Consider the following 12,370-nt stretch of genomic DNA (forward strand, 5'->3'; position numbering starts at 1 on the left):
CTGGTCATCTGAACTAGTTTTTAGTCACAATTGGAACAGGGATGTAACTTGCATCTTGTTAGAGAGCTCAGTGCTAGCCAGACCCATATAAACTCTGAGTAAGGAAATACTCTGTGAATATGATTTCAGATAACTGGAGGTTAACCCATGAAGTCCATCTCTTTAAATTTTAACATTGAACATCTCTCTCATATATATTTAACATGCCTTTCCTTAGTATACATCTCCTATTGAGCAGAATTGATCCTTTTCTATGAGATTTGAAATCGTTAGGAAGTTAAACAGTGTATCTGGTTGTCACCCACTGAGGTGTGCGCTCCCCTGCCCCCTCTAACATCAATGCCTACTGAATGCCATACAGTCCACCAGGAGGACCGTGATGGACAACGTGGCACCCAGAAGTGAATAAAATGTCAGCGGTTTCACTTTCCCTCTTACTAAGCTTTATGGATGGATTTACTAACATTGGCCACAGGGAGTTCTCTTTAAGGAACAGAACTAAAAACCTGCAGTAAAATGCAAATGCTGTCATGAAAGATCTTTGGGAAGAGCTATGATGCTTTACCATTTCCTTCAGCTTGTCGTCTTCTCCTTCCCACGAGAATCATCAGTATCATCATCACAACTATCATTTATGAGGTGTCTTCTAAGACCAGCAGGCACTGGGCTACACCTTCACATTAATCAGCCCAGTTGCTTTTTACAGAGGTCAAGCACTAGCATCCTCAACTAACAAGACAAGTTCAAGAAGGTCAGGATAACTCAGACACTCTCATAACGGGTTTCTGCCATTGCTTTTTTTTTTTTTTTAAAGATTTTATTTATTTATTTGAGACAGAGAGAATGAGAGAGAGAGAGAGTACATCAGAGGGGGGAGGGTCAGAGGGAGAAGCAGGCTCCCTGCCGAGCAGAGAGCCTGATGCGGGACTCGATCCAGGGACTCCAGGATCATGACCTGAGCCGAAGGCAGACGCTTAACCAACTGAGCCACCCAGGCGCCCCTGCCATTGCTTCTTAACCATATTTCACCAACTGTTTACTCCTGCCTCGCCTTACCACCTACTATGTGTCAACCACTGTTTTCAACAGTAAGCAGAACAATCCCTGCCCTCTCGGGGAAGAGACTGCAATAAACAAATCAGTAAAGTGGGCAGGAGGTCAGATAACAAAAGTGTTTTAGGGAAAAATAAAGAGGTGGTAGGGAGAGGGAGACAGGAACTACAATCTCGTCTCTCTGCCTGTGACTCCAGCAGTGCGGTCAGAGAAGGCCTCAGTAAGAAAGGGACACTGGCATAGAAGCCAGGAGAAGACCTGCAGGCTGGGAAGGTATGAGGAGCATCATAAGGAAGTAAGAAACCCCATTCGGCAGCGTGCCTGGGTGTTTGAGGGAGGGCAAGGATGGTGACAGGTGCACAGTGAATGAAAGGGAAAGTGGAGGAGGTGATTCAGAAAGGTGGGGGGGGGTGAGGTGGGGATGGGGGAGGGGAGGCAGATAAAGTATGGAGTTTTGCAAGGTAAGCACTGTTCACCAGAACGGCTAGAGTTTTTCCATCCAGGGATGGAAAGCCACTGGAAGGTTCAAGGTGGCACACCTGATGTGACTTAGGTTTAAAAGAGACCCTAACGGAGCAGCATGGGGGCAAGCAGACCTCTCAGGAGGCTAACACCCCCATCTAGGCAAGAGATGGCAGCAACCTGGCCCATATAGAAGAGACGTGAGAAGTGATCAGATCCTGGATATATTTTAAAAACAGAGCCCCCAAGATTTGCGGCCAGAGTAGATGTTAGCTATGAAAGAAGAGGAAGTCAGGGAGGACACCAAGATTTTTATCCTAAGGACACCAAAGGATGGAGCTGCCATTTTCTTTCATCAAAGGAGATATTGCTGCCCCCTTCCCATCTGCTTGTCATTGCTTTTTTCCCCTTCACTTAACACTCTCCTCCTTTCCTTCCTCCCTTTTTGTAGTTGCTGGCTCAGAGGCACAATTCAAACAACTGAGATACCATGGCATCTAGCCTCTAATCCCAAAGAACTCAAAAATTAAAGTACTTAAAACGTTTTAGTCTTTCATTTGTTATCTCAATGAATCTCACTTTTTCTTAATAAAAAATTATGACATAGTTCAGGTTGTTAAACGATTAATAACCTCTCTTACTTTCTGCACTGTCTGTTCCCTCTTTGTCCTAATAGGAATGCACTCATCATTTCTTTCCAGAGAAAATGATCTTAACTTTTTTTTTTTAAGGGTTCACTATATACGTGTATGCTTGGACTCTCTCCTCTCCATCACTTCTAATCCCAATTGCCAAAACCAGACTCTCATTTTCTTTTTTCTCCCTTGACTCACACATTGTCAAATTATATATCTAAAATATTTTATAATGTCAAATGCATTGCAAATCCAACACTGACTTCTCAGATGATATTTAAAAAATTAAATCCTTGACTAAACTCTACTAAAACCAAAAGATGTTAAACACAAGAATTGAGAATCTGGCAGTGTCTCTCAACAGAAGACCACTGCATTTTGGACTGGACTGGACACCTTGTCTGCCCCTTTGATTACAGCCACCTAGCACTGCCCTGCAAAGTCAATGCCAACAGTGCCTCTGATCATTTTGAAAATCAAAAATACCTATACACCTCCCCAAATAACCTCCCAGCTGTGAACCTCTCAACTGTAATAATCATGTAACTAACTGCCATATGACAATATATTTTAAAGCAACTATAGACTCTAAAAGTTGTTACTGAAGTAACTTCCTAAAGATTCCTCCAGCAGTGCAAAACCCCCGTGAAAGCTGCCTAACAATCCTACATATTTTCATATTTATTGTTGACCAAAACAGCACTGTTTTCACATACTCACTTAACATACTCAAGGTCCAAGTTTTATCATATGTGAGAACGTGAACTAACAATCTTATTAGTGTGGAGGCAGAGAGGAATCTTTCCATACCTATCACTGAAACTTAATAATTCTATCAAATTTTTTAAAAAGTGCTAAACAATTAAGTGCCTCTGGTTTTCCAATGGTAAATACTAAAAATCTTAAAATCACTAAGACTTCTACCCTGGCTTATGCCTTAGTTTCTTTTTTGGATTTCTATACCTGACCAAACTGCCTTGAATATTTCTACATATCCCTTCCATCCCAGCTTGCTGACATTTATCAGATAAAGTACACCAGGCAGATATACAAATTTAGAGCACGTGAATTTTTATCACCAACTATACTTTGCTAATAGCATACAATCTTAGAAAAGTAAGAGCATGGTCCTGATTTTACGTATCTGTGGCTTTAATAATATACACAAACTTTTCAAGATATTGCTTCCAAATTCTAGGACAAATCATTCTTACAAATATTTAATATCATAAAAATGATTTTATTACACATGATCAGTATCAATTCAGCAACAATAATTAGGGTCTTTATTCCAATACTGGTTCCTTAAAGTGTCAAGACAACCTCAACAATTGTTTGGCTGCTATCTCCTGACATGGAGAGCCAGAGACCAGAAAATGGAGAGATACACGGGACACTCCAGTCCCTGGGTCAGAACAGCCTGGCAGCACCCCCGCATCTCACTATCACCCATCCTCTGAGATAAGGCAGATTAAAGTAAAGACAGACACAAAGTAACATGAATGCAACACATATAACAGGATAAATTGTCACATCTGCCCCTTGTAGACTTGTAAAATCCACAAAACTGTATGAGAGGCAAAGTAAAAGCAATAGCAGATTCTTTAAGATTAGTTTAAATCTGGAAGAAAGGGAGAGAATTAGGAAGATAATTATTTGATCTGATTTGTATATTCACCTATAAGTCACTGATATTATTTTCCAATTATTCTTTGGGGTCATTTTGGCTCTTTTGGAGCTATTTGGAAAATAATTAAATTTGCAACATTCAGAGTCACTGGAAATAAGAGAACTAGTATGGTATATCCAAATGTAACAGATCATAAATGCACTAAAAATGTGGACTAGATGCAAAGAAAAGTTTTAAAAATACCAATCTGTGAAAGAAGTCTTAGAAACTTTATAGCGTACATAAGAGAAGATAAATATTCTAAAACTAATCACAGCATAAAGTAGATCTTTCATGGTAAAAAGTATCTTTATAGCAAACACAGAAATGATTAAGCTTTTAGTGGAGCAGACTTACAGTGTTTAACACTGATCATTACTTACTCTGACCACAAGAATCTTACAATCCAGAAACTTCTAGAAAAATAGTAAAAATATCTAAACTATGCCAACTTCTCAAAAGCAGTTTTTATTAACTTACACAGCTAGCATATTTGTTATTAAAAACTACCACTCATAATTCCTACCAGAAGAGTGGAATCACCAAATTACAATCTATAAATTCTAGATATGAATAATGAAAACATTTAGCACTCACTCGGATTAAGCAAAAACACATAATTCATAAATATGGAATCTGCCCAGGAATTTGCTAAATGCAAAATCATTCATTTTCCTTTTCTAAAATAATACAATTTCACAAAAATAATCATCTAGAACATCTAGTTTCACACTAAAAAATATACCCCAACTCCCTTTTAAAAGGCTGACTATATTACCAAATTAAGCGGAAGGGAAAAATCAAAACTGATATGTTTATCATTTTAAGAATAAAGGTCATGTGCAAGAGTGAGTGTGTGTGTGTGTGTGTGTGTGTGTGTGTGTGTAAAGAGAGAGAGAGACCGAGAATACTGGAAAGATTCGGAGGGTGTGAACTCTTGCTTCTCAAAACTGGATGCTCACGCCTCTCCCCCTCTAGAACGATTTCCACCCAAGGCAAAAAGGCAATTGTACAGCAGAATATATCACACAGAGGAATTTCTCTACCTGGAAAGTAAGTGAGGAGATACAAAGAACAGAATGCTCGCAAATAAACCCGTCATTTCTCCCATTTCAATAAAGTGGTTCCCCCCAGCAGCCCATAACACCACAGACAAATATCCCAGGGCCTGATTCTCCAAATTCTTAGAGCAGGGTGTCCTGACACAAACCTAAATAAGGAAGCAGAGTCCAGCGAATTTACTCCAGGTGGGAGAATCTGATCCTGACAACACAGTTTCCACACAGTGGAGGGGAAAAACAGAAAGTCTGTTGTTGTGAATGCCTTCAGAGCTTCAAAGATCTAATGAAAAAATGAGGTTGATTAGAACTTGTTTAAAATACGGAAGTTGGGGCACCTGGGTGACTCAGTCAGTTAAGCGTCCGACTCCTGATTTTGGCTCAGGTCATGATCTTGGGGTCCTGGGATGGGGCTCTGAGGTGAGCACTGCGCTCAGCAGGGAGTCTGCATCAGGACTCTCTCCCTCTCCCTTTACCCATCCCCCCCACCAAATGAATAGATAAATCTTTAAAATATATATGTAAGTTAACACAATAGAAGAATGTTACATAAGAGATCTGCAGCTGTGCTAGGAAAGTACTATAAACCCAAAGTTAAGACTATGGCATTCTAGGGGTTTTATCCTTCCCTTAGAATATCTCTACAGGGGGCACCTGGGTGGCTCAGTTGGTTAAGCGACTGCCTTTGGCTCAGGTCATGATCCTGGAGGCCCAGGATCGAGTCCCGCATCGGACTCGGAGTCTGCTTCTCCCTCTGATCCTCCCCCCTCTCATGCTCTCTCTCTCTGTCTCATTCTCTCTCTCAAATAAATAAATAAAATCTTTAAAAAAAAAAAAAAAGAATATCTCTACAGGGAAAAAAAAGATTCAAGAAAACTTTTTCACAAAATACTGCCTCAAGCAGTCATTAATAAAGAGCTGGCTTAGCAATAAATGTATAGCAAATGCTGATTATTTACCACTTATGTGGTTTATATTATGGACAGCTATTACATATGCTCTCCTTTCTTCTGATTAAATTTATACATCCAGGTCATTATATTGCACTGAACACAGAATTTATTACATCATCAACCTCAAGTTTTGTTTAGGGTTTCTATAAAAATTCCCTCTAACCCCACAAATGAAAATACTCAGTTTCTCTAAAGAAATTAAAACCTATTACTCTCACTTTAACATGTTACTCTGATATTCTTCCTCATGGCACTAAAAACAAAAGTATCACTGTCGGGGCGCCTGGGTGGCTCAGTCGGGTAAGTGTCTTCCTTCGGCTCCGGTCATGATCCCAGGGTCCTGGGACTGAGCCTCACGTGGGGCTTCCTGCTCAACAAGGAGTCTGCTTGTCCCTTTTCTTCTGCTCCCCCCCAACGCATGCGCTCGCTCTCACTCTCTCCCTCCTTCTCTGTCTCAAATAAATAAAATCTTAAAAGAATCACTGTCAATTTTCTTGGATGAAGTAACTCTATCCAATCAAAATACCCTTGAATTAAGAAGTTAATTTCCTTTCCTTATTTTCAAGACTAATTGTCAAAAAGTAGAGATGTAAAAATCCACATGAAAAGACGGGTGCGTAAGAACATAAATGCTCTCCAGCCAGTCCCAGCTCCGTGAAGAAAACTGCGCCCCACTCAAGATCTGTAGTACACCTCAGCCCCCATTTGTCCTAGTTCAGCTTAACCAACCGCTGACTGTACATTCTCCCAAACAGCATTCAAATCAAAGAAGCTCCTATAAAATGATACTTTTCTGATATTTCCCTATGTTAGACATGAAAAAACTTCAAATTATTTTAAAAGGAAAATTAAGTCAATTCTTTCCTAACACTCAAATGTCAAGCTTCCAACTCAAACACAAAATTTCTAAAGCAAGATGCCACATGGTCATTCATTTCACAATCCCCAAAATAAAATGAATTCTCAGTTGACCCCTTTGAGTTAATGTTTCTCCACTGGCGTTGCCAATACAGATGTTACCTTTGTGATTAAACATTTAAAATTGAGAGATTTTCAGGAAGCCTACAAAATACTTCTGAATTTCCTAAAAAAGGGAAAAAAACTTCCGCAACATGGCGCCCAGCTCCCAGCACTCAAGTATTCATTTTCTCACACAAAGACTCTCTAAGCCTTAACAGAGTCACCTTACAAGTGGCTGCTCAGAGCCTTTTTGATCTTGCCTACAAAATAAAATACGTAAGAAAACTCATCTTCCACAAACCACACATAAATGACAAGGCTTCCTGAATTCACAAGTGAAGAACCTGAAGCAAAATTGGAAGTTATCCCAGACAGACTGACAACTTCAACTATATTTTGCTAAGATCCCAGGCACACTTCTGTCCCTACAAGATTCAAGGTCTTCTCCCAAGAGTTCATTAAGGTATTTTTTATCTTGGTAAGGAGTGACTCACTCTACTTTAAATAAAGTCTGAGGTTTAGGGTCTATCCTCCAAATATGCAAGTACTTCTGTTCTCAAGAGCATTTTAAAATAATAGCAGCACCTACTGTCTGCAAAGCAATGTTTGTATGTTGCTCTGCAGTTTAAGTAGCTCTGGTACATATGTAAGTTTTTATTTTTTAAAGGAAAGCAGGTGTCCAAATAAATTATTTGTAGTTCTTGTTTCAAGGTCAAGATACACGCCTCCCCACTTATGCTGAAAAGAACGCAAGACTATCTCTTGGTACTATCAGCAGTGGTAAACCAGAGAGCATGACCCAAGCGAGGGTCTGTGCAGAGCAGATTAAACGGGACAGTTCTGGAGGGGTTTGAGTGCCAGGTTAAACGCAAACTTGTGGGTTGGGCTCCCCAGATGTCATGTGAGGAGTCATTATCCCACCCATCCTCCCTCCCAACCCACCCCAAAAGCCCCAAAGGTCTTTAGGGAAAGATGCAAGAGGAATTATTTAAAGGCAGAGCCCATGAACACATGCAACTGGGAGACCAGGGCAGGAGCCTGATTTCCCGACGGCCCATCAGGGGAGCAACTCTGGCCACCTGGGATGAGCAACACCGAGCCACAAGGAGTTTCTGACTGAGGAATGCCACAAACAAAACAATGTCTAACAGTTTAGAAAGATTAAATTGCTAGGAAAAAGTAAGGAGGGGAGAAGGCAGCCAGAGAGACTGGGACCAGGCAAGCTGGTTAAGAATCCGAAATGATAAGCGATAAGGGTATAAGGGCGTGAACCACAGATGATAGCTGAAAAGAAACAAAAAAATATGACCAACACTACACACAGGAAGAATGGACAGAATGTGTCTTCTAACTGAACAGGAAGTAAAAAGGGATGGTGAAGAGGAGTCCAAAATACAGAATGTGACTGACTGGAAGAATGAATATATTTTCAAGACAGAGCAGCCAGGAGTAGGGATGGTATTTAAGTGGACGGTGGTGAGCTCCATTTTAGACCTTGGGGGGAGAACAGACATCCACATGGAAAGCTGCATCCATCAAATGGAAAAAAACAGTCCTAGCACAGACTGCCTTCAAGGCTGGGGATAGAGATTTAGAAGTCTTCAGCCGCAAGGGGCTGCCTAGGGAAACTGCCAAAGGCAAAAATACCCAGAAAGAAGACCAAGGATCTGGCTTTGTGACAGGCATGGAAGGGACTAGGAAAAAACGTGCCCCCTCCACCAAGTTGGGGGGTGGAGGGACCAAAGCACCTAAGGACTCAGAGATAATTTGGAAGGGTTTCTCTCAGCCATAATTTTGTCACGCTATTATCCATCAAGACCTACTGTCTTAAGAGAAGTAGCTAAGAAAAATGCTATTAATATTTTTGAAGAAACCTACAAGTATCTCAATTGCTTTCATATTCTTCATCTATTCATCACAAAACCCAGTGAAAGAAAAAAGTAATCATTGTCCCCACTTTACAAATAGGAAGCAGAGAGGATAACTGCCCCACCACTGCTAGAAATAACTCAGCCCCTGTGGTGATCTGTGATATGCATTATTCCATACACTGAGGCAGGGCTCAATTAAATTACTAGGGGATTGCACTGACACAACACTTACCTCCCAAAACAGGTAAACTGACTCGCTCAACATCCTCTAAAAATGGTAACAGAGCTTCACAATTAAAAATCTAAATTTATCCCGAAGACCCCCTTCTTAAAACTTCCATTTTCAGATGTACTTTACAACTAAGGTCTTTCGGAATTACAGCAAAGTCCCTAAAATAAGCCTCACAGAGTGAGAAACGTTTAGAATGTCATATTTATACTGTTACTCCAAATTATGCTTAAATTATACTGTCTTAATAACCCCTTGGGTAATGCGCAGGATTCATACTCGAAGTATGTAAGGTTTCAGTGAATCTCAGATTTCTTTTCAATTTTAACAGCATCATTTAAATTACTTGAAAATGCCATCGAGTTTTCCCACCGGAATTTAATGTAGTCTTATATGCACATGTAAAAGCTGTAGGTTTTACCAATTCCCAGACAGGCTGCCCACAGTAATCAAACTAACAGTTGCACGTAGCTTTACATATTTCAGGCAAGCTGTGCCAAGAAGTAATTTAGCTCTTTCAAAGCAAAGCCTATCAGACGATTTATTGCAAGAGCTACAAAATACTCTTTTCACCAAAATGGCTGGCAAATATATAAGTAATTCAGTGAAACTTCCTTTACTGCATGTTCCAAAAGACTAATAAATGAAACACAGCATAGATATGACTTGAACCAAGACTCTAAGAATAAATACTATGCAGTACTGAGAAAAATATTATAAGCATATTTCACTCCAAATGAACCAGATTTACTACATACAATAACTAATTCACGCTTCAGGGAAGTGGGGGTGGGGAATGAAAGGCATTCCCTTTAAGAAAGAATATTTAAATGACACATGCATTCATTCCAGTTAAATTATGCAAGTATTCCGTCCGTAATTGAGAAAGCCACCCCATTACCAAATGTGGTCCAACAGCACATCTCTTTTCTTATGTTCTACTTTATCACTAAATTCTAATTAAAGATCACTTATGCCACAATAAAAATTCAATCTACACTATCTATACTTTTAAAGACTACAAAGTAAGATTTTACAACCTACACTTTCTTCACCCAGGGGAAATTGCGTTTATGATACATGTATGCCATAAGATCAATAGTGATCTTTAAGTTATAAAGTAATAAGCTAAAGTAGATAAGCACTTCAAAAGTAAACTATTTCCTCAGGACAAATTCATCACTTTCAGTGCATAACCCTGAATTGGTTGTAGGTAGGTAGATAGGTAGGTAGGTAGGTAGGTAGGTAGGTAGGAAGGAAGGAAGGAAAGAAGGAAAGAAAAGAGAGAAAAGAAAAAAGATCTTAGAAAAACTAATCTGGCCTCTACCATCAGTCTTCAAGGGGTTGCTTCACTGAGTCTCATTTTCTACAAGACAGTTGTTTCTGTGCCATTCAAGTATAATAGACCACAAGCTTACATGATTCACCATGCATCAACTCTATACAAATTTATTTAAATCCATAATAATTTAACCAAATACAGGGAATGTTGATCCTATGCCATGAAAACTCCTTCGTAGTCTCCAGGTTATCTCAAATTGCTTTATCTCTTGCCATAGAACTGCTGAAAGTAAACCATTCAACAAGATCATAAAGACACACACAGGAAGGGACTGCCACAGGCCAGTTAAATCCATTCCCCCCCTTCAAGGTGGACTTCCTGTAAACCAGAGAGGCTGTTCTTACAGTTGACTATAGAGATTCCATATTCCACTGATTGCACCATCCGGTCAGATGGGCTTTCCTTGAATGCAGTGGTTGAGAACCCGGTCCCCACCAAGGGACATTTGGCAATGTCTGGAGACTTTATCAGTTGTGCAGATGGTTGGGGAGTGTTACTGGCATCTCACAGGTAGAGATCAGCGATGCTGCCAAATATCCTGCAGTGTACAGGATAGCCCCCCAAACAAAGAATTATCCAGCCCCAAATGTCAATCGTGCCAAGGTTAAGAAATCCTGCTTTAATGGAACCTAAGTAATGCTTTCAGTAACGGAGTCAATAGCTTTCAGTTGCTCTAGGAAGATGATTTTAGTGGCTCTAATTATAAACTTCTAACTTCAAAAGGAGAGCGCCAAACCTCTAACCAAATGCTAGGAGGAGTGACAGCGTAACTGATGGGCACCATGCAAACCACAGAGTGCTGGCCACAAGTCAAGAGTATCAGTAGTAATGACTGTCAGGTAATGTCCCCATCATCTGGAAACTCCCCATTATCTACACATCGCCACACAAGTTTGACAATTTTCCCCCACTGTCCACCTACTCCCTTTTCACTCCCACTAAGGAGTTTTCTCGGGCAGCCCATAGGCTTTTTTTTCCTCTGCCTGGGTATTAAAAATAGCATGAAAAGCAAGTTGGAAGAAATGAAAATAGTAAATAACCTAAGGTGCTTTCCATCCCGGAAAGTCTATGATTTAACAGGACTTAAAAGGTTTGCAAATCAGATCTGGAACTTGAAAAGAGATCGGCAGCGTAAAGAAACAGTCCCATGAATAAATAAACATCTAACGTAAAATAATCATCAAAAGAATATGTGTGCAGATATATATGTGGAACTGCACAGACCCGGCTCAGGGAGAAGAGAATAAAAGGAAGCTGAAATTGACTGCTGCTTCTTATAACTGCATTGGCAGGAAAAATACATATTTAGAGGCTAAAAGACAGAATTTACATTTTCACGATTTTTTTTTTAAAAAACACAAAACTTTAAAATTCACAATAGAAAAACCTAAACAAATCTTAATGAAAAGAGATTCTCAGGCTATAGAAACCTTACCGATCAATATGGAATTGATAAATAATGGCCCACCCATATATTACACAGCCACTAAAAATCATATTGAATACTTAATGGCATGAATATATGCTCCCAATATAGTAAGAAGACAGATTATGAATAATATACACAATGATATCAATCCTATATAAAACGTAAATACATAGAAGTGAATAAATATATACAAGAAATACACACATGCACAACAAGAGAGACAGGAAGGTGAAGGAGGTATGCCAAAATGTTAACAGTGGTTATCTGAGGAGTGGGAAGCTTAGGGCTGATTCCTCTTCCTTCTCTGTGCTTTTCTCTATGTTCATATTGTCCTACAGTGAGAATCATTTATGTTTTGTACGCACAAAACGAACAGATTATTACAAATAAAATTTAAACCATATGGTTTCAGGAACTGTCCACAAAATGAGAAAAAACAAATCCGAATACGCCAACTTTTCATTTAAAGAAACCACCTTCAGAATCAACAAAAGCAAGCTTCCACTGAGTGTTATTATTATGTGCCTGGTATTTTTCTAAACGCTTCGAATGTATTAACTTATTTATTTTTTTTTTTTAAGATTTTTTAATTTATTTTTTAGAGAGCGAGCGAGAGAGAAACAGCATGAGAGGGGAGAGGGTCAGAGGGAGAAGCAGGCTCCCCGCTGAGCCAGGAGCCCGATGTGGGACTCGATCCCAGTACCCCAGG

Source organism: Mirounga leonina, unplaced genomic scaffold, assembly GCF_011800145.1.
Source record: "Mirounga leonina isolate KUSES-001 unplaced genomic scaffold, KU_Mleo_1.0 Mir_173, whole genome shotgun sequence".
Classification (NCBI taxonomy): Eukaryota; Metazoa; Chordata; class Mammalia; order Carnivora; family Phocidae; genus Mirounga; species Mirounga leonina.